A 25,556-nucleotide genomic window follows, 5' to 3' on the forward strand; every position below is an offset into this window, starting at 1 on the left:
AAACATGCCATGCCCCAGCTGGCCACAATCCAGGCATGGTACTGGACAATTTTTTTTCCAAAGCGATTCTCTCCTGGTGATTCCCAGCTGGCCGGAATGCACAGGCCTCTTTGTGGGGACGCTGAACCAAACCTCTACTGCAGCTCATTTCAGGCATAATTTTCACTCCGGTTGCCATGGGGGACCGCACTCTCCCAGCAGAACTTTGCTGGCTCTCTCCAACATGAAAAATTGGCTCCTCCTTAAGCCGCTTTCCGCGATCCTTATTAGACATAGCCCATGGTACAGAGACAGCCCGACTGGCTTCCTCTGCGTTGCTATGGGCAACCACTCTCATCCTCAGCCTTTGATCAGCCTCTCTCCTTGCATATAGCATGGGCTTCTCTCTGCTGGATCCCATCTCATGCTGTGACACATTCACATCTTTCACAATAGCTGTTGTTTTAACTGCAGCAGCTTTGCCAGGGGCAACAACAGCCCTCTTCCAGTTATGGACATCCAGCGGCTTTCCCCTTGCACTGAGGGTTGGCTTCCTTTCCTCTGTAGCTTGGTTCAGTGCTGCTAAATGCCGCTTGCACCAATCCACTGCAGATTCAAATGCTGGTGGACTCTCCATAACAGCAGTCACCTGTGCACTCATTGCACCAGTGTTGCTAGGGACAACCCCAGCCCTTTTTCTCCTTGATAAACTCTGATCAGGCATGTATGGGGCTCGTTCGGGCGGTAACAACCCCTCCAACCACAGAGCTCTGTCTCTCATTTCAGCAAACCTGGCCTCTTTTAGGAGCTTTGACCGCCCCATACTTAGAGACTCCAGAACAACTTTAAACAGTCCAGGAAAATGAAAGTGTCTCTTTTAAAGCAAGTTGCTTTTCTCTTCATGCAAACTTTCCTCACCTGCACATTGCACACACTGATTGTGCTGTCTCATACACACAAACACAGTTCATAGCAAGAAACAAAAAAAAAAAATAAATTGACTTTTCATTCACAGGTACACCACCTGCAACACGCAATGCCTTTTGCCTGGCTGCACTTCCACACACAGCCAATAGTTCCTGACTTGAACTTACTGTAGGGCAAGGACCCGGATTCCACCGTCTTGTGCCCACATTCGAACACCACTTGTAACATTGGGGTGTTTAGCTCAATTGGTAGATGCAATTTTTAGTTCACATCAGGCAGGCGTTTATGGTTAAGGGCCTGGTAGCCCACGTTTATTATAAGAAAACAAAATATAAGTCCATCCAGAAATCCCACGCAGTGGTCCAAGCTTACATTAAATGCACAAAAAATCCAAATGAAAATGCTAGCCCACCTGGCTACTCTTCAGCAGTAGTGCTGCTATAGGTACTTGCTCCGTCCACCAAACTGCTTGGACGCACACAGTCTTAGGCTCCTTGGACGCACACAGCTTCAAGCCCTTTAACACACAGCTTTGGACTCCTTGGACGCACACAGCTTTGGACTCCTTGGACGCACACAGCTTTGGACTCCTTGGACGCACACAGCTTTGGACTCCTTGGACGCACACAGCTTTGGGCTCTTTGGACACACACAGCTTTGGGCTCTTTGGACGCACACAGCTTTGGGCTACTCCACTCCACCATCCCTCACACTCTACTCCCAACAGCCCTTCATTATATGGCCTGTCTGCAGCTGGGCACACACCCTGCTCGTTATCACCAAGGCCTGGACACAGGGTTGGAGATCCCCCTTTCCTCCAATTTCACAGGGACAGAGCCTCGCTCTGTCACACAAATAACAAAAATACTGAAGTAAACGTTAGTATGGAACTCAGCTGTCCTGTAGACAAAGTTGGACTAGCGAGAGCACATACTGCAAATGACGCCTAACATGTTTCGGACCTTGTAGTCCTTCTTCGGAGGCTTATGCCACTTTTATATAGGAAATCATGAGTATTCTAGAATTTAGTTATAATAACGCATTAGTAGAATAATAAGTTGGCATAACAGTTCTATCTATAATGATTGCACAAGAAAAGAGAGTGCTTTTTAGGCAAAGCAGACATGCACCTCCAATCACATTTGACATCAACATAACAGCAAGAGAGACTATACTTACAAAGATGAACAAATGGCTGATAAAAGCAACCGGGGGCCAAAACTAGATTCCCAGAGGGTGAACGCAAAACCAAGGCCTCGGATATAGACCGGATGGAAAGAGATGGGCATGCACAGGAAGGCAAGAGAGCAGAGAGGTTGCAACCATCCCAACTGCAAGGACTTCAGGCGTGAGGAGTAAAAAACTCCTGCCAAGATCCTGACCAAAAACAGATGGGGTCTCGATATGAGCTGCAGTAAATTGCTGCATATGGTTCTCTGTATATGTGTAAAAGAGAAAGACAAACAAAACATGAAAAAACAGGGTATAAGAAGAAAGGGTACTTATAAAATATTATAAGAATGCAAGTTGATAGGGATACAAGGTCGTAGATAAGGGTGGGTCAGGGATGATCATCCTGGCAAAATGCCCAGACAGTGTCCCTGCTGTTTAGCCTCAGCCTCAGCATCAGCACAGTAGAAGCAATCAGAGTTTCGGAGTCAAGCAGACAGCCCCCTTCTATTGTGCCCCATCCCCCTAAAAAGCATAAATTACGGTTTCAGAAGCCGGCAATTGACAGTGCACAGTTGAGGAAACTCCTAGACTCCGCCTCGAGGTGTCATATGACACAGCCAAAAGGAGAATGGTTCTGTGCCATGCTGAATCTGAGGTCTGGTAAGTGGGGAGGCATCAATTTTCTATTTTAGGAAGGAGGAAGAAAGTATTCCAGTCTGGGGGAGTTTCTTTTGGTGGGGTTTTAAGGAAAGGGGGTGTGTTTGCTTGTGGAGAAGGGGAGAGTTTATTGTAGAGAAGTTTATAGGGAGTGGTTAATGTCAGGGATTTGCTTCTGGGAGGGAGTTTGATTGGATGAAGGGAAATTTTCTTCATAATTAGAAATCTTTGCTGGGGGGGTTAATTTTTGAGGGGCTATTTGAGGGAGAGAGAGTTCTTAGGAGGCAGAGGGGGATTTCCTTTAAAAGAGGTGTTTTTTTTTTTTAAAGGTGGGTGGAGCATAAATCCAATGTTGCATCTGTCCCCAGCTGCTTCTAAGCCCAACAGAGTGATCAAAGACTGCTGATTATTTAGTTCTCAGCCTTCAGTGAGCAAAGAGTGGTGACTGTCAGTCCCTGGCTCTGCCCCCCCCCCCCCCAAGCTCACTGGAATGCCATGCTGTGGAGGGGGCAGGAGTGGCTAGCCCAGGATCTCTGAGGCTGAGCAAGCTGCTGGTCCAGGCGGCTGGGTGAATCCTGACTTTAAAGTTAGAATCATTCCACAGCCTGGACCTGCTGTCACCGCTCCGACCCCCTAAGTCTAAGTGTAGTGGATCCGCTCAGGGTGTTGTAGCTCTCCCACAAGTCCACTGGGTGGCGGACATAAATCTGAAAATATATGGAAGAAGAGAGAGTGCACGGCAACCCTAGTGTGTTATTGTTTAATTGCAGGGTTCAATGTGAAAAACGAGGGTTACACTCACTGACATCCAACGTAAAAGAGCATAGACAAGTCCATAATGACCTCCTCTTCTGGTCTGTAAAGATCAGTAGGCTCACTGAGACTTGCGGCATGGTGAAGGGAAAAGGCAGGCACTGGCCGCCTACTACCCCGTAACACACGCCGCTCTGGACACTGGCAGAGACCAGCTGGCGCTTGTGTGACGTCACTCGTGGCAGGGGGAGGGGGAGTGGGAGCACAGTGATACAGTGACTCCTCTCATATACTGTATGCGGCTTCTTAGGACAACCTGTTAACCTGAAGGAGGCCACTCCTCCAGGAGAGGACGTCATTATGGAGTTGTTTATGTTCTTGAACATCGGATGTTAGTGAGTGTAACCCTCGTATTTTACACATTGAACCTTGCAATTAAACAATAACACACTAGGGTTGGCCTGCACTCTCTCTTGTTCCATATATTTTCTTACCACGTAATCAGCTGTGACCAATGACAGCTGATCATCGTGAGAACCAGGAAGTGCCGATAAACGGCTCTCCCTGTCGGGGGGGGGGGGGGTCTATGCTGATAATCAGCACAGCCCCATCAGATGTGCCAATCATCTGCCAATCAGTGCCCCAATAATAAAGTCTGTCAGTGCCCACCACAGTGCCAATCAAAGCCAACCATAGTGCAATCAGTGCCCCAATCAGTGCCCAGCATTAATACCTGTCAGTACCTTCCCAATCAGTGCTGCCTATCAGTACCATCTATCAGTGTCCATCAATGCCACCTGTCAGTGCCAATCAGTGCCGCCTGTCAATGCCCATCAATGCCACCTGTCAGTGCCCATCAGTGCTGCCTGTCAGTGCCACCTATCGGTGCCCATCAGTGCTGCATATCAGTGCCGCCTATCAGTGTCTATCAATTCTACATATCAGTGCCTCCTCATCAGTGCAATCTTATCAGTGCCAACTCATCAGTGCTCATTGGTGCTGCCTCATCAGTGCCCATCAGTGAAGGAGAAAACTAAATTTTATAACAGAAACAAAGAAAAACATATTTTTTTTAAAAATGTATTTTTTAGTTTGTTTAGCAAAAAATAAAAAACGCAGAGGTGATTAAATACCACCAAAAGAAATCTCTATTTGTGGGAAGAAAATTCTAAAAGTGTAGTTTGGATACAGTGTTGTATCACCGCGCAAATGTCATTCAAAGTGAGACAGCACTGAAAGCTCAAAATTGTCCTGGGCAAGAAGGAGCGAAAGTGCCTGGCAGAGGCGCTGCTAGGGGGTGGCTATTGGGGCTATAGCCCCGAATCTGGGGCCCATAGCCCTGAGTCTGTTGCCGCTGGATCCCTTCCTAACCAGCGGGCCATGGCCATGGCACGCAGGCTGGCTGCAAGGGAGAGACGGAGGAGAGGAGAGAAGTGAGTGGGCAGACGAGCAGAGATGACATAATCTCTTTCCGACCGCTCCACATCAGCGCTCTTCACAGCTGGGCCTCTTCAATGTGGGAGCGAGTTGCAGAGAGATGACATCATCTCTCACTGCTCACCGATCTCCTGCCCTCTCTAAATGGACCAGTGCTGCCAGCCTGCCACCAATGCACATTTGATGCCACTGGCTGGCATGGCAAGTTACAATCCACATCAGCTGGCAAGTGACAATCCACATCTGGTGCCAGGTGACATGACAAGTGACAATCTGCAAATGGTGGCAGGAGATGTGGCAAGTGACAATTTGCAAATGGTGGAAGGTGATGTGGCAATCTGCAAATGATGGCAAGTGACAATCTGCAAATGGTGGCAGATGTGGCAAGTGACAATCTGCAAATGGTGGCAGGAGATGTGGCAAGTGACAATCCACATCTTGTGCTAGGTGATAGTGGCAAGTGACAATCCACATCTAGTGGCAGGTGACGGTGCAAGTAACAAACAGGCAACGTAACACTGGCAAGTGGTACACTGCATCTGGTGACAGGCAATGGTGGCAAGTGACACACTGCATCTGGTGGCACGAGATGTGGCAAGTGACACGCCCAAGGCTCCCATTGATTCTGCATTATGGTGAGTTGAACCACTTGCTTACCACCAGTGTGGCCACCATGGGCAGCTGAAGCTGCTGCCTGTTCCACTTCTTGGATTTACACAGACACACACAGGCACACCTCACAATCTGCAGCTCTCATTGACCCTCTTATAACTTATCTTCCCTCCCTTCCTGGCAAACTCTCACGAGAGTGAGAGAGAAAGAGAGCTGTGCATGAGGTCATTAGCCTAGGCTTTTTACCAGACAAGAAACAGGAAGTGGACTGTATAAGGAATTTATGGCAGAAAAATGATGGTTTACTATCCAAAGTTAAAACAACAAGGGCAGAAGATTTAATAGATGGAAAGTTGAAAAAATTACAGAAGGTCTGCTTTAACTCAAACCAGTCATATGACAATACTTCTCCTTTTCTGGTGTTCCTATAACTGCCTGCATGATGTGGACACCTTCTATTGATGGAGGTAATGCTTCTAGCTGACTACAAGCAAATAATGCTGTGCAGATAGTGCGCGTTGGCGGCTAACAGAAAACTCCAGATCATTGCTTGCGATTGAGAGCTTTCCGATCATGTGACTGGCATGACAGTTGTCCCATGACCTTAAGCCCAACCCCACCTCCCGGCATGTAAAACCCCTTACGGCTCCAAGGGTTTAATCACTTTTTTTTTTACTACAGAATTTGTTTGCTAGTCAACAACATTACACGCTGGTAGAGACATTTGTGTATGATGACCGTTTTAGCAGATAAGATGTAAATGTAATTCTTTTTTAATATAAATAGTACATGCAAGCCTAATTGCTAAATTCTCATCCAAGCTCTTCTATCCCCCAATGTTCAGGTACAGACTGGTGAGTGCTGTGGCAGTAATGTGCTGTGTAATATCTTAAGGCTGTGCTTTGTCCACAGAGGATGAGACTCACGTTTTCTTTCGCTCAACTATGTGCTGCTCCGCATGCTTGCAGAGCTGGTATTTTCTGAGCTGTTCTACATGGCTGACTGACTGTGGTCTAACCGTTCATGGGTAATAAACAGTGTACAACGGGGAACAAAACATTGATGGTGTGTCATGGCTAACTATAGAACATTCTAGAAGGAATTAACAGACACTCTGCTGGAGTGACAAATTAGCAGATTATTAATCTAAAGTCCTGTAAACTCTACTGTGACTTGGACTATAGGGTCCATATGATTAAACCTTATTTCTGACTTCTGTAGTTCCACTGCAACCATTTTTCAACAGCCTTTGGTCGTTGCTTCTGTATGGGGCTTCAGATTTTGCTGTTGCATTGTTCTTTGCAGTGCACATTACAGTATGTTTTCTCTTATCCAGTCAGCAGGCCCAATTTCATGTTTTTCAGTGTAGCGACCTCCTGGACCTCTAGAGGCCTGATGGTGACCTCAAGAGTTAGGGAGAGCTGACATGCTTCCTTGTAGAGTGGGTTAACAGGCATGGTGGGTGTAATGCAAGATGAAATGATGGGCGCCAGTCACTTTTTGAATACGAACAAGAAATGTACTGTCTGTTAAGAACTGTGGGAGAGCGGGTTAGGGCCAGGACAACCTTAGTTAGATGCAAGGGTAATTGGCAGACTCTTAGCCCTTGTAGACACGGTCGGACATTCCGACAACAAAATCCGTTGGATTTTGTCCGACAGATTTTGTCCGAAACTTGTGTTGCATACACATGGTCGGACAAAGTTGTCGGAAAATCCGATCGTACGTAACGTGACTACGCTATTTCGTTATGACGGGACTACGTTCAGGCTAGTAGCCAATAGCTTTGGTCTAGGAATTTGATCTGAGCATGCGTGGCACTTTGTCCGATCGGAATTCTCTACACACAATCGGACAAAGTCTGATTGGATCATGTTGTCGGAAAGTTTTATAGCCCAGCTCTAAAACTTTGTCTGACAACACAGTCTGATCGGACATTTTCCGTTGGAATGTCCGACCGTGTGTACAAGGGCTAAGAACACTATAAGTAGACAGCTATACAGGGAAAGGCCTCCAGCCAAATGCCACATCTGTATAGGTAGGACTGCTTTCCCTTATGGCAACTGAACTTGTAACAGTCACTAAATGTAGTTGTACATAACTCTTGGCAACATAGAATAGTTCTTCTCTTATCCCACAATAGGTCTTCATGCACTGAGCTCCCAGTCTCTCACTAGACTTCCAGATCCCAGTCATCACCGGATCTCCTGAGCTCTTCCACAGTTAACCCACTGTATACGCCTCAAGTGCCACCCCCTCTAACTTGCTGGGTCCCTGGTTTGGCACTCGCTGAAGCTTTCCCACTTCTTCACGGCTGGCGAGAAGACTGCTCTGGTACTTGCTCGAGCTTACTCGCAGTAGTCTTCGGTAGCAGCTGAATAGTGGCACTAAAAATAGTGGCACTTTATTGCAGTTGCCCCCAACGCCCCAGTGTGAAAGTTATATGTCACTGATTTTCATTCCTCCCAGCTGACGTGAAAAGGAAGTCCAGACAAGAAATGGAAGGTTTTCAGTAAGTTGATTTTGGTTCATGACCTCTATATGTACCATGACATAGATCAGGGGTCTCCAAACCCGGGCAGCTCACCCAGACTCTGCCAACATAGCATTGCCGATCTGCTGCCTTTTTAAAGCAACTGCCGTTATCGGCAGTATGTCTGGTAAGTCAACAAAAAAATCCGCTCCCCCACACCCTCCCATGTTGCCATGCTGTGCTGAGGATTGGCTGCTGGGAGTGGCGATGTCCTAGCAACCAGTGATGTCATCAGCACGGCACCTCCTGGTGTTCTGTCGATATGTGCCCACCATCGAAAAGTGCCCGCACATATGCAGAACGTAGCGGCACTCCAGCTAATTTCTGGATCAGCTGGAGTGACGTCACCATAGAACATGTGCATATTGTAGGAGCCTTTTTTCGATGGTAGATACCATTTTTCGGGCCCAATTTAATGCTATGCAAGCAGCGGGGGGACACCGTATTTGTCATATTGTGCCTCGCTGTTGCGCTGCGCATTTACAGTGAGGCACAATTTGAAATCTACGGTGTCCCTCCGCTCATTGCATAGCTTTCAATTCCATTGAGAAAACCCTCCGATGTGTGCATGCACTATGGTGACGTCATTCCAGCTGATCGGCAAATCTGAAGTGCCCTTCTGTTCTTCTAATGCATGGGCAATTTTAGACGGAGGGCTCAAATCAATAGAACACCAGCTTTGCGCCTGCTGTTTGTATTCAAAATCATTCTGTGCGTGTAACAGTGGATGGGAGTCGGGAGGTGCAGGAGAGCTGAAGGCAAGAGGCAAATGGGGACATTGATTCTGGGGACACTGATGGAGACACTCTGCTGGGGAACTTGATGCTGGGGACACACTGCTGGGGAACTTGATCCTGGGGACAATAATGGGGAAATTGATGCTGGGTACACTGATGGGGACACTCTGTTGGGGTACTTGATGCTGGGGACACTAATGAGTACATTGATACTGGGGACCCTGTCCCTGATGAGGGACTTGATGCTGGGGACACTGATGAGGGAACTTGATGCTGGGGACACTGATGGGGAACTTGATTCTGGGGACACTCTGCTGGGGACACATTGAGGGGGGCACTCTGAGGAGAACACTGCTGGGGACACACTGATGGGAACACTCTGCTGGGGACACACTGATGGGAACACGATGATGGGGACACTGATGATGAGACTCTGATGGAGGACACAGATATAGAGGGAGACTGTGATGGGGGGACACAGAGGTGTTGAACCGCTCTGATGGGGACACAGAGGTGCGGAAAGGATCTGATGGGGACACAATGTGCAAGGAGACTCAGACAGGGACACCGACGTGTTGGAAGGCTCTGATTTGGTCACACACGTGGAAAGGTTCTGGCAGGGACACAGACATGTACAAAGGTTCTGGCAAGGACACAGATGTGGGGAAAGGCTCTGGTGGGGACACAGACGTGCGGAAAGGCTATGATGAGATTATTAAAATTGTATTGATTTATTCATAATGAACAAATTTTTTTGGCTCGTAAATATATGTAAAATCTACAATGTGGCCCTTGGGCTAAAAAGTTTGGAGACCCCTGACCTAGATGATTAGAATCTTTCATACATATTATGTGCAACCCAGTTATGTGGCAGTAGAATGCTCAGAGCACTGAAAGTTATCTAGAAAGGACTGTATGGAATTTTGGGACATTTTAAAGAAAAGTCTGTGGCACTGTGGAATCCTTTTCAAAGCCATGCGACACAGATTATATTGTGCAACCAACATGGGTGATAAGCAAGCTCAGTTTGGGCAAAAATGTGTAGACAAGTCATTAAAAAGGAAACACATCAGTTCCTGCCATAGGTAAAAGACTTATTTGTTTCATAAATAACACTGTTCCAGGCATAATTTACAAGGTGAAAGAACAAGAATGTCCCTGGGTAGTATAGAATAAAGATTAAGACTTTAGTTACTGCAGGTTTATTACAGCTCATTCATGCCCAGCAATGACATATTTAAGTCATATGTGGACTGGCTGTCTCTCTGAGTCTTAGTTACCCTAAATCATATCCAAGATCTGTATTAAATTTGGCGCATTTACCCCAACTAAACACCCCTCAGGCTCGACACCCGCTGCTGCTGTTTTAATAGGAGTGGCACTCGGGCCAGAGGTTCTAGATGAAGGGGGAACTGTAAATAAACAAAAGACACAGCAGGATGTCAGGCCTGTAGCCCACTATGTATATAAATCATCTGGCTCCAGCAGCAGTGCAGAATAACAGAAGGTCAGGAACACAATAAATATCTCCCTGGCATCTCTCAGCCTGATTGCTGCAGCTAGCAAAGGCTGAGCCATTATATCAAGAGGGTCTGTTCCTTTAAACTCACCTAGTCTAAGGTGAACGAAGAGTGTGTATGACAGCATAGGAAAGTTATGGCTCTCTATAGCTGTTAAAGGGTATAGTCTCAAGCACCAATAGGACATGGCCCTTAGATGAGAAAAAATAATCAAAATATGTTAACTCCACAATTAACCAATTTTTAGAAGCAACAGTTCAGGCAAGGGAAATTTCATCATATGATATAAATAACTGCATTTTTGTACTTACCTGTAAAATCAATTTCATGGATTATATCACAGGACACTGAGTAGGCTGTGCTCCACCTATAGCTGAATGGACACTAGCAAACTAAACAGACAGGAAGTCCTCCCCAACAGTGCATTCCTAAAGTATTCAGACCCCCTTCACATTTTCAGATTTGTTATGTTGCAGCCTGATACTACAGTTGTTTTGTTTTTTTCTAATTAATCTACACTAAGTACCCCATCAAGACGAAAATGAAAACAGAATATTAAAAATGTTTGCCAATGTATGAAAAAGGTAAAACTGAACACATTGGCATATGTATTCAGACCCTGTGCAACAACACTTAAACTTTAACTCAGGTGCTTCCCATTTCACTTGATCATTGCTGAGATGCTTCTACACCCTAATCGGAGTCCATCTGTGGTAAATTAAATTGATTGGACATGATTTGGAAAGGCACAAGCCTCCCAGGATTACTGGGAGGCTTGTGCAGAGCACAGAGCTAGGGAAGACTACAAAAAATTTTTGCTACACTGAAGGTTCCCAAGAGCACAGTGACCTCCGTAGTTTTCAAATGGAAGAATTTTGGCACAACCAGGACTCTTGCAAGAGCTGATCGGCTGGCAGGATCGGCTGGCACCTCATCCCTTTAAACTTGAACACATATGTATTACACAGGTTCTGAAGCTAATTTAATGCAGATAAGGCACCAAGTGTGTTTAATTACCACCTTAATCAGCCACAAAATCTGTGTAATTGATATGTCTTTGGTTTTAAAGGGATGAGGTGGCAACCCTATCACCTGGCCAAACTGAGGAACTGGGGGAGAAGGGACTTAGTAACAGAGTTAACCAAGAACCCAATGGTCACTCCGAGCTCCAGAGATCCTGTGTGGATATGGGATCAAATTTCAGAAGGACAACCATCGCTGCTTTATGGCAAAGTGAAAACAAAATTGAACTGTTTGGCCTCAATTTGTTATGTCTGGAGGAAACCAACCACCGTTCATCACCTACCAATACCATCCCAACAGTGAAGTATGGTGGTAGCTAGAGGTATGCATCTTCAGTGGTCTCACAATCGATTTGATCATGATTATCATGTCAACAATTTGATTCCATGATGCATCTCGATTACTGCCCATAGTTTTCATCAAAAAATTCAAGCAGTCAGAAGAACTGAAGGATGGGAGGATTGAGGAGTCTGGGGATAGGGACGGAGGAATTAATGAATAGGAAAGGAAGGATGGAGGAGTCTGGGGATAGGGATGGAGGAATCCATGAATAGGAAAGGAAGGATGGAGGAGTCTGGAGATAGGAACTAAAGGATGGAGGAGCTTGTGGATAGAACTGAAGGATGGAGGGGGTCAAGGGATAAGATTGAAAGATGGTGAAATCCATGGGTAGAGAAAGGAAGAGTCTGAGGATAGGGAAGGAGGAATCCATAAATAATAAATAAAGGATGGAAGAATCTGAAGATAGGGATGGAAGGCTGGAGTCCAGGAATATTATTCGATGGAGGAGTCTGGGGGGGGGGGGGGGGGCAGGGGTGATAGGAACTGAAGGATGGAGGGGGTCCAGAGATAAGAATGGGTGAGACCTCAGATTGTTCAGGGTTGCATGGGGTGGGGGTTGGAGGTGGGGTGAGTAAGGGCGGTGGCTAAGCGGTGGCCATTGGTTTGAATGGGGAGGTGGAAGAGGAATGTGAGCCATGACCGTCTCATGTGGAGTTTGGGTGATCTGGGGTTAGTGACCAGGAGCAGGGGTTAATGACCAGGACAGTGGGACCTGCAGGGGGAGGGACAGGTTGTGGAGGACATCAGTTTGACAGCCAACTGAGGAATATGCTGTCATATCTGCAATTAAAAACAAAATAAAGTGGACCACTGTATGATCAGTTAGCAGATAGCACACAGTGAATATACAACCTTTGATAGACAATAAAACAAAAAAAAGGTGTGCGGCGCTTTGCGGTGATAAATGTACAAGAGTTTTATTAGGTAGTGAACAAATATAGTCCTAAAATATATATAAATCCATGATATGATTAAAATAAATCTTCTGTGTATTCAAAGTAATTCTAGTGCTGAGTGTGCTGTGTTCAAAGCATTCACCAGAAATCAGGAATGGTTTGAACACAGCACACTCAGCACTGGAATTACTTTGAATACACAGAAGATTTCTGTTAATCATATCACGGTTTTATATATATTTCAGGACTATATTTGTTCACTACTTAATAGACTCTTTTGTACATTTATCCTCACCATTTCTTGTATTATTGTCATATTTGCTCGCTGTGAAGAGGTGCATGTGGGGCGGCGGCGCCAGAGGACTGTGTGGATACTGGTCAAGAAGGAATTGGTCTGTGGTGGTACTGAGGTGGGGAGCGCTATGGTGATGAGTGGGGGGTGGCTACTGGCACAGTATTATATGGTGAAAGGTTATTGGTAGGGGGGGGGGTATTGGTCGGCTTGGACAGGACAGTCTGGCACCTCCATTACCATGTCCAGTGCCCTCAGCATCCTCCCTGTGGCCCCCTCATCTGGCTCTGCCGCTTTCCTCTGGCTCGGCCTCAACGTCCTCCACCTCCACGCTTCTGGATGGGAACGCTGCGGTGGCCTCTGAACACTTCCAGGACCAAAGAACTGATGATTCTGCTCTACTCCCGGAGCTCCATGCTCCACAAGCCTGGTCATGGCCGCCGCCAGCAGAAGCAGTGCCCAGCTCTGGGCCCCCAGACCTCCATGTCCCCAACAACATGTGCACACAGCATGGCTCCTCACAACCTCATTCGGCCACCATGACACCTGGGTTTACTTTATATTGGCTGGTGAGGGGGCGAGACAACGAGGGGAGAGGGAAGGGGATTGGTGGAAGGTGGGAACACATACAGTAGGTTGCCAGGTTTGAGTGTCTGTTAAGCCACCATTAAGATAAATGTGACAGGGGGGAGAAGCCATGAAGACGTCAACGCACATCACGATTCAGCTGATCTCTGCATCGATGTAGAATCGAGCAAGGCTGAATCGCGATGCACCGATTATATTCAACACCCATAGTGGTGGCAGCATTATGCTGTGGGGGTGTTCATCAGCAGCAGAGACTGGGAGACTGGTCACGGTTGAGGGAAAGCTGAATGGAGCAAAGTACAGAGATATAATCCATTAAAACCTGTTCCACAGTGCTCAGGACCTTGGACTGGGGTGAAGTTTCTTCTTCCAACATGACAACAATCCTGTGCATTGAGCCAACACATGAGTGGCTTAGGGACAACTCTGTGAATGTCCTAGAGTGGCCAAAGCCAGAGCACCGACCTAAACCCTATTAAACATTTCTGGAGAGACCTGAAAATGGCTGTCCACTGACAGATCAAATCCAACCTGACTGAACTTGTGAGGATTTACAAAGCTTGTCATGTCATACTCAAAAAGACTTAAGGCTGTAATTGCTGCCAAAGGTGCCTCAACAAAATACTGCGTATAGGGTCTGAATACTTAAATTTATTTAATTTTTTTCTCTTTAATAAATTCACAGACATTTCTAAAATTATGTTTTCTCTTTGTCATTATGGGTTAATGAGAACAAAATATGAATATAAACAACTGTAGTATCAGGACGCAACATAACAAAATAAAAAAAGGAAAGGGTGTCTAAATACTTTATGGATGCATTTTTATATAACCCCTCCTACCCAGGAATCTCCTCAGTGTCCCATGATGTACTCCAAGAAAAATCCAGGCAGCAGGCTACAATCATGAATACCTGGGATGACCCTAAGCAATGCACAATAGGGGAGAGAAACGCAGAAGCCACCATCAGGCCCAAAGGAAAACTACTCCACAGCCCCCAAAACACTGCAGTCAAACTCTTTATTCTCAGTGGCCCTTTGTCCACTTGGTAAAAACCTCATAAAAGTATGTACCAAAGATCTGGTTGTAGCCTTGCAGACCTGAGCCATTCATGACAGATAGCCCAAGATGCTCCCACAATCCTAGTAGAGTAAACATTTATCTGAAAAGGCGGAGCCTTATCCTTCAAGCCATAGACTTGGGTAATAACCTGACTAATCCACTGCAAAATGGTTGACTTAGAAGGTCCATTCCTAGGACCCTCAGACAGAATCAATAATGAAACATGGGACCTCTTAGACCTGACACCTGTTCTCTCAGAGAAAGACTGTTCCCCAGGGGCAAAAACACCTTTTGCCCAGACCGTGTTCAGGATCTGGTCCAAATACTCCAGGCTCTGTACTGGCTCCAACTCTGACTTTTCCAGAGTGAAAATCTACCCCAGACCCTTCAGTTTCTGAATTATGAGAAACATGTTTTGCCTCAACCAAAGCTCTGATCACACTCTAAGAAACAGGTCATCCAAATAACCCAGGATCCAAACACCCTGACCTCTTAACAAACAGCACCGGGGCTAGCACTTTTGAAAATACCTGAGAAGCTCTGTCTACCTCAAAAGGTACAGCTACAAACTGAAATCCATGATCTCTATAAACGACAGAAAGTCCCCCAGCTGGAGTGAGGTCATTACTGAACATGACTCCATACAAAAGGACCGGCCCTTGAGAAACTTGTTAAGACTCTTGAGGTCCAAAATTGTCCGCAAATCCCCGTTCGGCTCTGAGATTGTAAAGAAATATGAGTAGAAGAAACATAAATGTGATTACCCCCTGATTACCCTCCGTGCCAAAAGATAAATGAACACCTGAAACAATGCTGCTCTGCTACACTCCTTAAAAAGCCAGCAGCCTCCCGCTCATACACACTCTTCAAAACGAAGAACACTGAGAGACTGGTTTAGTCCACAACCTTACCTGGCAAGGGCCTCTTCTGCCCCTGATTCTGCACTTTCTCCCTGAACTCAGTTTCCTGGGAGTGCCGAAAAGGGCTGCCTAGAAGAAAAGAGCCAAGTAGTCGAAACTGCAGATTCCCTATAGGCCAGACGCTTGCCCTTTTTCGCAGCAAAAGAGAACGCTTTCCACTAAAGATCTTTTGGGTATACTGATCCAAGTCCTTCACAAACAAGTATCCTCTATGAAAGGGAACACCTGCTAAAAATTGTTGCATGGCAGTTCCACAGACCACCTTCGCATGTGGACAGACAATACGGCAAAATTAGAAATCTGTCCTTTGGGGCATCTAACGTAAAACAAAGAGCACAGTGCCATTCTGATAACCCCTCACCAGTGTCTGTTTCAGCATGTGAAGTGTTCTTCTTTACCAACCACCTAATATGATCCTTAAAAGAGGAAGTAAACCCTGTAACTGAATGTAATTGAATGTTATTAAAAAAGATTTCCTTTTCAATCTGCAGCTCTGTAATTTTCTGAAAATGCAATGCAATATGGCTACCTGGAGGTGTTCTGTACACAGAATGTGTACTGACCCCCTCCCAGAAACATAATTTCCTGCTTGTGTGATTGGCTCACTGATTTTCCCACCCTGAGGGCTTTCACACTGGAGTGGTGCGCTTGCAGGATGGTCAAAAAAGTCCTGCAAGCCTCATCTTTGGAGCGCTGTAGGAGCGGTGTATTTACCACTCCTAAAGTGCCCCTTCCCATTGAAAACAATGGGGCAGCGCTCCAAACCCGCCTGCAAAGAGCTGCTGCAGCGGCGCTTTGCGGGTGGTTTTAACCCTTTTTGGCCGCTAGTGGGGGTTAAAACCGCCCTGCTAGCGGCTGATCAGCGACGCTAAAACGATGGCAAAGTGCCGCTAAATATAGCGGCACTTTACCGCCAGCGCGCTGAGCGCCGCAGTGTGAATGGGGCCTAATGGTTCATAATGAAACTTCAGCGAGACAGCAAGATGGCCAGACTCACCAATCTCTCGCTAAAGGATCATGTCAAAACAGAGACCCATTTTTCCCCATCCCTGCAAGCTCTGTCACACTGAACCTTAAGGGTCCTGGTCCCCAAAATGCCGGGGTCCACTGCCCTAGACCTGTACAGCAGCCTACCAGAAACACCTTGGTCAATACCAGGGTTCTGTATATGCAAAATCCAGCTCCATAGCGTCATTACAGGCCATCCCCACAAGCATGTTATTGTGGCGGAAACAAATGCTAATGCACCATCCACATAAGTTAGCCTCTGCCCCCTAGATAAATGTGAATATACACTTGGGTAGTATAAGTAGTTAATTAAATGTTCATAAGGAGTTCATAAAAATCCCATAGGAAGATTATTAATCTTTAGTAGGCAGCTTCACCTGAGACAGGAATGAATTTCTGAAATTACAAAAAGGCTCTCCCTTATGCTTTTTTCTGTAATTCCCACAAGCATAAATATCCTATCATAAAGGAGCCCTGGAGGTGCCATCCGTCTTAGCATAGTAGCTGAATAAATGGATCTGGCCAACCAATCTCCTGATCCCTGCTGGTAATATTGTACAGAGAGAGAGTAGAAGTGACAATCTTCTTCAAGAGACTGGTAAAAAAATTGAAGAGATTCAAGAAGAGAGTAAGAAGGGTTATACAGGGGAGGGCTTCTTGTCTGTATAGCCTGCTAGTGTCCATTCACCTATAGGTGGCGCATAACCCATGTAGTCATGATTATAGCTTGCTCTGTGTCCCGTGATGTACAATAAAGGAATACATGGCTATGCTTTACTTCAGTGTATCTAACCATATGACATTACCAAGTAAATCCCCTCTAGTGAGTCATTACATAAAGAGGGCTGCGGTGTGTATAGTTACTGTACCACCAGCTGAGTTAATTTCTTTTTTAAGAAAATCATCCACCCCAGATGTAAATCATTTAGTGCTGGACAGGGGAAGGGTAGGGGGGCTCATTGTGGAAATTTATGAGACCCACCGAGCTTCATTGTAAAGTTTTGTCTCCTTTGTCCTTCCAACAGCCAAGAAATGTCAGCAATACAGTTTACAGTATGTAACAATACTTATAAGGTACCTGATAGCTGTTGCTTACAATAACTGCAGTTATGGTGAATCATTTTTTTTATATTCTTTTACATAGTCCTACAGGAATTAATAGTCCTTTAAGAAAGCAGACAATGACAAAAATCAATTGATCAACAAATGTAAAGACCCCTTGAACAGTGCTAAAATCTTCAAGTGCAAGTGTTTACACTGTACCATATGTCTTAACAAATATATCTACCATCCTCATAGTGAATACCCAATGATTGCACTTCCTGCATGACTACCTAGAATGTTATGAAACAAGAATTAAGAAAGGGGAAAAATAGGACGAGATAACTTACAGGTATATAACAACCAATAGGGAGAAGAGGGAAAGAAATAAAACCAAAGAAAGGGGTGGGTGGGGGTACGTGTGCAACTGTCACCAAGCAAATTATATGTGACTTTATGGAAGTCCAGGGCATCTCTTGATTATTCCAACTAATATGGGATCCTTCCCACTGCATCTAAGCCTGAGATTCCAGTATAATATGGTATTCTAGTAAACTCACTTCAAAAGAACCATGCCTTATTGAATCAACCTTCTCTATGATTGGCCAAAGCCATGATTTCCTCCATACTTTTGATTAAGATAATCTTGCAGAACCACATGCCAATGGGAGATTACTTTGCTTACCATAAATTGGGATGCATACTTTATCAGCATTTTTTTATGTAATTTATTACATTTGAAAATGCTTACTCCTGCATGAGGTGGCTTCATTGTACGAGAGTGTACTGTAGATAATTGGTGTAAAGAATTTCTCCAGAAAAAACGTAACCTGCAGTTCTGATTGGCTGCTTGTAGGTTGATAGACCAGTGAAGCCAATGAAATTTGAGCTATATGTACTAGTACTTTTTGAAGCAAGGCTGTGAGGCATTGGGCAGAGTGCACAGCAATGATCTTTATGGAACTGTGGATTTGGAAACCTACTTTATAGGGAAATGGGGAGCATATAAGGACTGTGCATTAAAAATACATTCATCCCTTTCTTCACTGGATATCTTACTCTCAGCCATCGAACTGTAGCCAATCTCTCTTATACTTTTTTTTCTTTTATCTTCTTTTTTCTCTTTATAACCTCTGATTACATATTTTCTTCTAGATTCACATATATGGATCTCAGTATACTCCCTCTGATACCTTTTTGGTGTATAATCTACCTTACCCACGTCTAAAGGAGTTCCAACTTTTTCATTTAAACCAGCCAAAAATGGTTCCCTCTGCGGGAGAAATAGCAGAATAAGTAACCCCTGTACTGATGTGACTTTAGAGGGCAAATTAAGTCAAAAGGAGATAAACTCTGTTATATAAAACATATGGCTTTTATTTGTACACCCATAAAAATGTGTATACATCACCAATATATATATACTAAAAACAGATCATCAATGATAAAACACCTAACTCATCAGGGTGTGTACAATATGGTGATGCTATCTTCTCTGTAAAACTGACGCATTTCAGGAAGGATTCAATCAAACTTTCTTCAGGGGTGTTTGAGCTGGCTGCTGCCTGTGTCATGGGATTGATACATTACCCCTCCACACTGAGCCGGAAGATCCCCAGGTCTCTTCCCTCTCACTTTTTCCCTGTACACCTGACCACCCACAGTTTCATAGGGGGGGATCCCTGTGTGGACAATATGGGGCCCCGGCTGTTCATTTACCTGTCTCTGGTGGAGCGCCTGAGACAACTGAAGTTGTGGCACAGTGAAACTTTCATATATTTTCAATGATCTACACATGCTGTTCATAGGGATGAATTCATAATTTTATGTGACCTTCTCTTAAACAGCCCTGAAGAAAGGATTGAACTCTTCCTGAAATGTGTCGGGTATACAGAGAAGATAGTGTCACCATATTGTACACACCCGTATAAGTCAGCTGTTTCATCATTAGTGATTTGTTTTTATTATATATGTTGGTGATGTATATACACTTTCTTATGAATGTACAAATAAAAGCCATATGTTTTAAATAACAGTTTATCTCCTTATGACCTAAGTTGCCCTTAAAGTCCCATCAGTACCTGGGGGTTGCTTATTTTTCTATTTCTCTATAATCTAGGAATGTTGGCAATGATTTATGGCTTTTTATGGTGGTGAATTTTCCCTTTGCAGGAGGGATTCCCCTATCAAAACAGATGGGGTAATCCAGCGATTTTCTTCCCTGAAACTTCTGGTTGCAGGAAAGAAAATCGCTCCTTTACATAGTCTTATTATATACACTGTGCATCCCTAAGTCCTTCCAGAGACTGTATTCATTTTTCTTCACCACTGTACCTATGTTCATATGCTTAATGTTTGATCAATATACTGCATGTGTACCTATGCAAATATTGGGGTTGATTTACTAAAACTGCCGAGTGCAAAATCTGGTGCAGCTCTGCATAGAATCCAGTCAGCTTCCAGTTATTTTTTTATTTTATTTTTTGTCAAAGCTTAATTGAACAAGCTGAAGTCAGTAGCTGATTTGAACGGCTGCACCAGATTTTACACACTCTAATTTTAGTAAGTCAACCCCATTGTGTCTCTATCATTTTTCTGGTACTTTCTTTTTTGGATTTTACAATAAAAGACTTAACAGAAAAGTACACTTATCCTTTAATGCCATCTACAGAATTTTGCTTAGAGAGACGGATGTGCGAATCCTGGGCATATGTAGGCCATGTTCCCAATTCCTATGCTGAATATTCTGACCAGTCTGGGGTTTACTGTTAGTAAATGTTACTCATTTTTCCTTTGTGCATATTATCTGGCACAAACTGTTTTGTTCTCCTTCAGATGTAGAACATGGACAAGGTCCAGCTTATTATGTTATTGTTTGGGTTTATTATTTTTAGTTGTGATTGTTTACTTAGGATTGAGCACAGGTAAACAATTAATAGTGGTATTACAATGACTCGTTTATCTGACCACAATCTAATGAAGTCTGAAATTTTCCAGTCTGTGTCTGCCATAAGGAACTCTAAATCCTTCTTGAACTGAGCTGATGGCAGAACATTGCTCTGTCATGGAGGCTAAAGGGCAGCTCTGTAAGGGATTATGGTTTCCAAAGTGTTGGGATTAATCTGCTCGACTTAGATAATGGACACACCATCCTGGCAGACGGCATCTGCACCTGCGTCTTGGCCTCTGTTCAGATTTCTGAGAGAACAACTCTGAGGTGGAAATGCAGCCAGAAACTGGCTTCTTTTTGATCTGTTTCCATCTTGCTGTTGGCCTCAGAATCCGGGAGATGGAGCAGCGTGTGTAACAAGCGTGCGTGTGCAGGAGGCTGCAGATCTCAGGTCGACACTTCATTGATCAGGGTGTAGTCAAAGATACGTGGGGCTGGGAATCTCCTGTCACTGTGCTGCATGCACATCATCCTCCAAGAATACTATGCTGTATGAGAGCTGCTGAGTAAATGCACTACTGCAGAAATTATAAAACTATTCACTAAAGTTGGTAAGGGGGGCACATTAGACCTACTAAGGGCCACACATGAAAAAATGTGCTGCAGCTATTTGGGGGTTAACATACATTTCTCAAGGTTTTCAGATCAACCCTGATTCTAAAGCAGCATTTCTCAAAGTTGTTTCAGTCACTGCGTTCTTAAAAATTTTGCAAAATTTTGAGGCACTCCAGTCTAAAATGTAAAAGTACGTAAATGTTATCAATGGGAAACCTGAGCCTCGGATGATGCACACGTCCACCTTCATGAAATAAATTTCACATCAGAAGCCCCCCTTCACTCCAGAGGTCTTCCCCATCACATCAGAGGTCTTCTACATCACAACAGATGTCTGTTCCCTCACTTTAGAGGTTCACCTTATAACGTCTGCCCCATCACATCAGAGGTCCCCCCATCACATTAGGGGTTTCCCCAATCAGATCTGAAGTCCTTCCCATGACATCACAGGTCCATCCCATCACATCAGAGATCCCCATGTGCATCAGAGATCCCCATGTGCATCAGAGAACCTCCTTCACATCAGAGGTCACCCTTTCACATCAGTGGTCCTCCGATCACATTAGGCTGACCGCATCATGGCAATGATCATGACATTGTCCCATTGCAAATTTGTTTTTTCTGTTCACAGCACCTTAGAGGAACCCAGATGGCACCCCAGGGTGCCGCAACACCCTAGTTAAGAAATGCTGTTCTAAGGAATACACAGGGTGACATATACAGTTTCAGTCACAGAAAAACATAGCTAAACTGGAGCAATAAAGCAGATTAAAGGCAGATACTGTATACTATAAGAACCCATTCAGCTATGTCTGGACGTTTACACACATAATCGTGTGATGCTTAAAAGCGTCAGCAATTACTGTGTGCACATTTCATCTCTGACATGTCGAAGCACAACAAATGTTATGTGTATTGTGGTGTGCTTTGGCAGCTGCTGTTTAGTACACTGGGGTGCAATTCACAATGAATGGCACCACTGTTCATTAATTGTAATGTGCATTATCACAATACAGTTGTTTAAATGGGCCCCAAGACTTCAGCTTCATTTAAAAATACCACCCTCTGCTGCCCTGAAGTTGCACTGCAACAGAAAAAAACCTGCCCTGATCACTTCATCATATTGCGTCTGTATGGAGAGAAATGCTCTCATCATCTTCAGGGTCCTGTACAAATCTGTCTCTGCTGGCCTCCCAGAATTCCAGAAACACACTGTCACATGGACTTCTATATAAGAGGCAGCCCTGATTTGCATCCAACCGTGTGCTCAATGTCCCCCACTGAGCCAATAGGACTTGATAGCAAGGTCTGAGAAGGGTCCACATGGTCTCATCCGACCCTGTTCATGGGTCTGACGTGGGCCGGGCAAAATTTATAACACATCAGCACAGCTTTTTGTCAATACAACCATTACGAGATATCACGCTTATTAAAATAATCGCTAAAATGCATTCTTCATTGGTTACTATTTTTATTTATTTATTTCAGGCACTTATATATAGTGGAGTCAATTTACACAGCACTTTACTTATGTATTATAAATTCACATCGGTCCCTGTCCTAAGGAACTTACAATCTGAGGTCCCTAACTCACATTCATACACATACTAGGGCCAGTGAAGACAGGAGCCAATTAACTTACCAGCATATATTTGGAGTGTGGACATAAACCCACGCAGGCGCAGGGAGAACATGCATACTCTGTGCAGGTAGTGCCACGGTTGCGTTTCAAACTGAAGACCCTAGTGATGCCAGGAAGAAGAGCTAAACCACTTAGCCACTGTGCTGCCCACTAGTGATATAATTTGTTATCGCTGATTAGCTTCTTCTGTGTGTGGCCTAATTATACTGTTATATCGACCCAATGGCTGTTTTTAGGGCTAATCTGCCCTATTGCCTACGCTCAGTGTGGCTGTGTCAAACAAAATGCAAGCAATGTAAGAAGTACCACCCTTTGTAAATAAATATAAAAATAAATAAAATAAAAAATGTCCTCGACTGAAACCATTTTGTTTTGGATGGCGATAGGTGACTGGTATATAGAAAATAATAACTACTACTTCATCACTACTACTGAAGTTAAATGCAGAACTGCTCCAAATGAGAAAAGTGTCTTTAATAGTGATGGCCGAACGGTTCGCCCGGCGGTCGTTTCGCGGCGAATTTCCGACATTCGCGGTCCGCACGTTCGAACGCCTTTTTCCGTCGTTCGCCGCGGCGGACTTACGTGTTTAATGTATACAAGAACTTTAACCTTTGGTGACACGTTTATCATGTGATACAGGACAGCCAATTGAGACATGACAGCACATGGACACTTGTACATTCCCCCTAACCTATAAATACACCCGATCCGGTGGCCATTTTACATTCTTTCTTCTGTTACGATAGGGACAGGTTCCTGTGTGGAGTAGGGAGAGATAAACCACTAGCTATTTGGTACACAAAAGTTCTTTTCAGGACTGGTATAGGTGTTAGGTGTTGATAGGTTTGCTGTGCTGCTGATTCTTGCAGCAGCCTGAGTGTCTTTTGTTAGTTTAGAGAAAGGGAAAGGACGGTGTATGCTACAGGGACAGCCAGATTAGTCTTTCATCATCATCATCATCATCATCATCATTAGCTGTTACTATCAAGGTCCACAAAAGAGCTGTTCCAGTAACCACTAATCGTTCTCTTTTTTTGCCAATTTGTATAGGGACAGGAAGGAAGCAGTGTTGTCAGGCAGTGAGGGTAATTTTAAAGACTTGCTGTTATTATTAGTTCCACAAAGGTTCTTTTCAGGACTGGTATCAGTGGTACAGTAATAGGCTTGTACATGTATAATATTCTTTCTTCCAAATATAGAAAGGATATTATACTTGACTGCTGCCCTTCTGCTGCAGTCTGCTAAACATTCACAACTCACTTGTTCCACAAAAGTTCTTATAAGGACTGGTAACTTGGTATAGGGTGCTACGGTACATAGGCTTGAGTGCGGTACAGTCTGCTGTTCTGTAAGGACCGCTATCGGTCCACAATAGATAGGGTTGACGTGCACCACTGCTGACCGCTCACCTATACTGCAGCAGTCCTTCAGCGGTATAGGGACTGACGTACAGTCTGCTAATCACTAACACACAACCTGCTTGTTCCACAAAAGTTCTTATAAGGACTGGTAACTTGGTATAGGGTGCTACGGTACATAGGCTTGAGTGCGGTACAGTCTGCTGTTCTGTAAGGACCGCTATCGGTCCACAATAGATAGGGTTGACGTGCACCACTGCTGACCGCTGCCCTATACTGCAGCAGTCCTTCAGCGGTATAGGGACTGACGTACAGTCTGCTAAACACTAATACACAACCTGCTTGGTCCACAAAAGTTCTTATAAGGACTGGTAACTTGGTATAGGGTGCTACGGTACATAGGCTTGAGTGCGGTACAGTCTGCTGTTCTGTAAGGACCGCTATCGGTCCACAATAGATAGGGTTGACGTGCACCACTGCTGACCGCTCACCTATACTGCAGCAGTCCTTCAGCGGTATAGGGACTGACGTACAGTCTGCTAATCACTAACACACAACCTGCTTGTTCCACAAAAGTTCTTATAAGGACTGGTAACTTGGTATAGGGTGCTACGGTACATAGGCTTGAGTGCGGTACAGTCTGCTGTTCTGTAAGGACCGCTATCGGTCCACAATAGATAGGGTTGACGTGCACCACTGCTGACCGCTGCCCTATACTGCAGCAGTCCTTCAGCGGTATAGGGACTGACGTACAGTCTGCTAAACACTAATACACAACCTGCTTGGTCCACAAAAGTTCTTATAAGGACTGGTAACTTGGTATAGGGTGCTACGGTACATAGGCTTGAGTGCGGTACAGTCTGCTGTTCTGTAAGGACCGCTATCGGTCCACAATAGATAGGGTTGACGTGCACCACTGCTGACCGCTCACCTATACTGCAGCAGTCCTTCAGCGGTATAGGGACTGACGTACAGTCTGCTAATCACTAACACACAACCTGCTTGTTCCACAAAAGTTCTTATAAGGACTGGTAACTTGGTATAGGGTGCTACGGTACATAGGCTTGAGTGCGGTACAGTCTGCTGTTCTGTAAGGACCGCTATCGGTCCACAATAGATAGGGTTGACGTGCACCACTGCTGACCGCTGCCCTATACTGCAGCAGTCCTTCAGCGGTATAGGGACTGACGTACAGTCTGCTAAACACTAATACACAACCTGCTTGGTCCACAAAAGTTCTTATAAGGACTGGTAACTTGGTATAGGGTGCTACGGTACATAGGCTTGAGTGCGGTACAGTCTGCTGTTCTGTAAGGACCGCTATCGGTCCACAATAGATAGGGTTGACGTGCACCACTGCTGACCGCTCACCTATACTGCAGCAGTCCTTCAGCGGTATAGGGACTGACGTACAGTCTGCTAATCACTAACACACAACCTGCTTGTTCCACAAAAGTTCTTATAAGGACTGGTAACTTGGTATAGGGTGCTACGGTACATAGGCTTGAGTGCGGTACAGTCTGCTGTTCTGTAAGGACCGCTATCGGT

General features: G+C 44.8%; 1 protein-coding gene across 1 annotated transcript in view; it reads left to right on the forward strand.

Moving 5' to 3' along the window:
- ZNF469 (zinc finger protein 469) overlaps window positions 1-25,556 on the forward strand; it is a 609,231-nt gene that overhangs the window by 223,118 nt on the left and 360,557 nt on the right. The gene's annotated exons all lie outside the window — the stretch shown is intronic.

This window comes from Lithobates pipiens, unplaced genomic scaffold, assembly GCF_037356315.1.
Source record: "Lithobates pipiens isolate NorthernLeopardFrog02 unplaced genomic scaffold, aLitPip1_a1.2 Scaffold_10, whole genome shotgun sequence".
In the NCBI taxonomy this organism is placed as follows: Eukaryota; Metazoa; Chordata; class Amphibia; order Anura; family Ranidae; genus Lithobates; species Lithobates pipiens.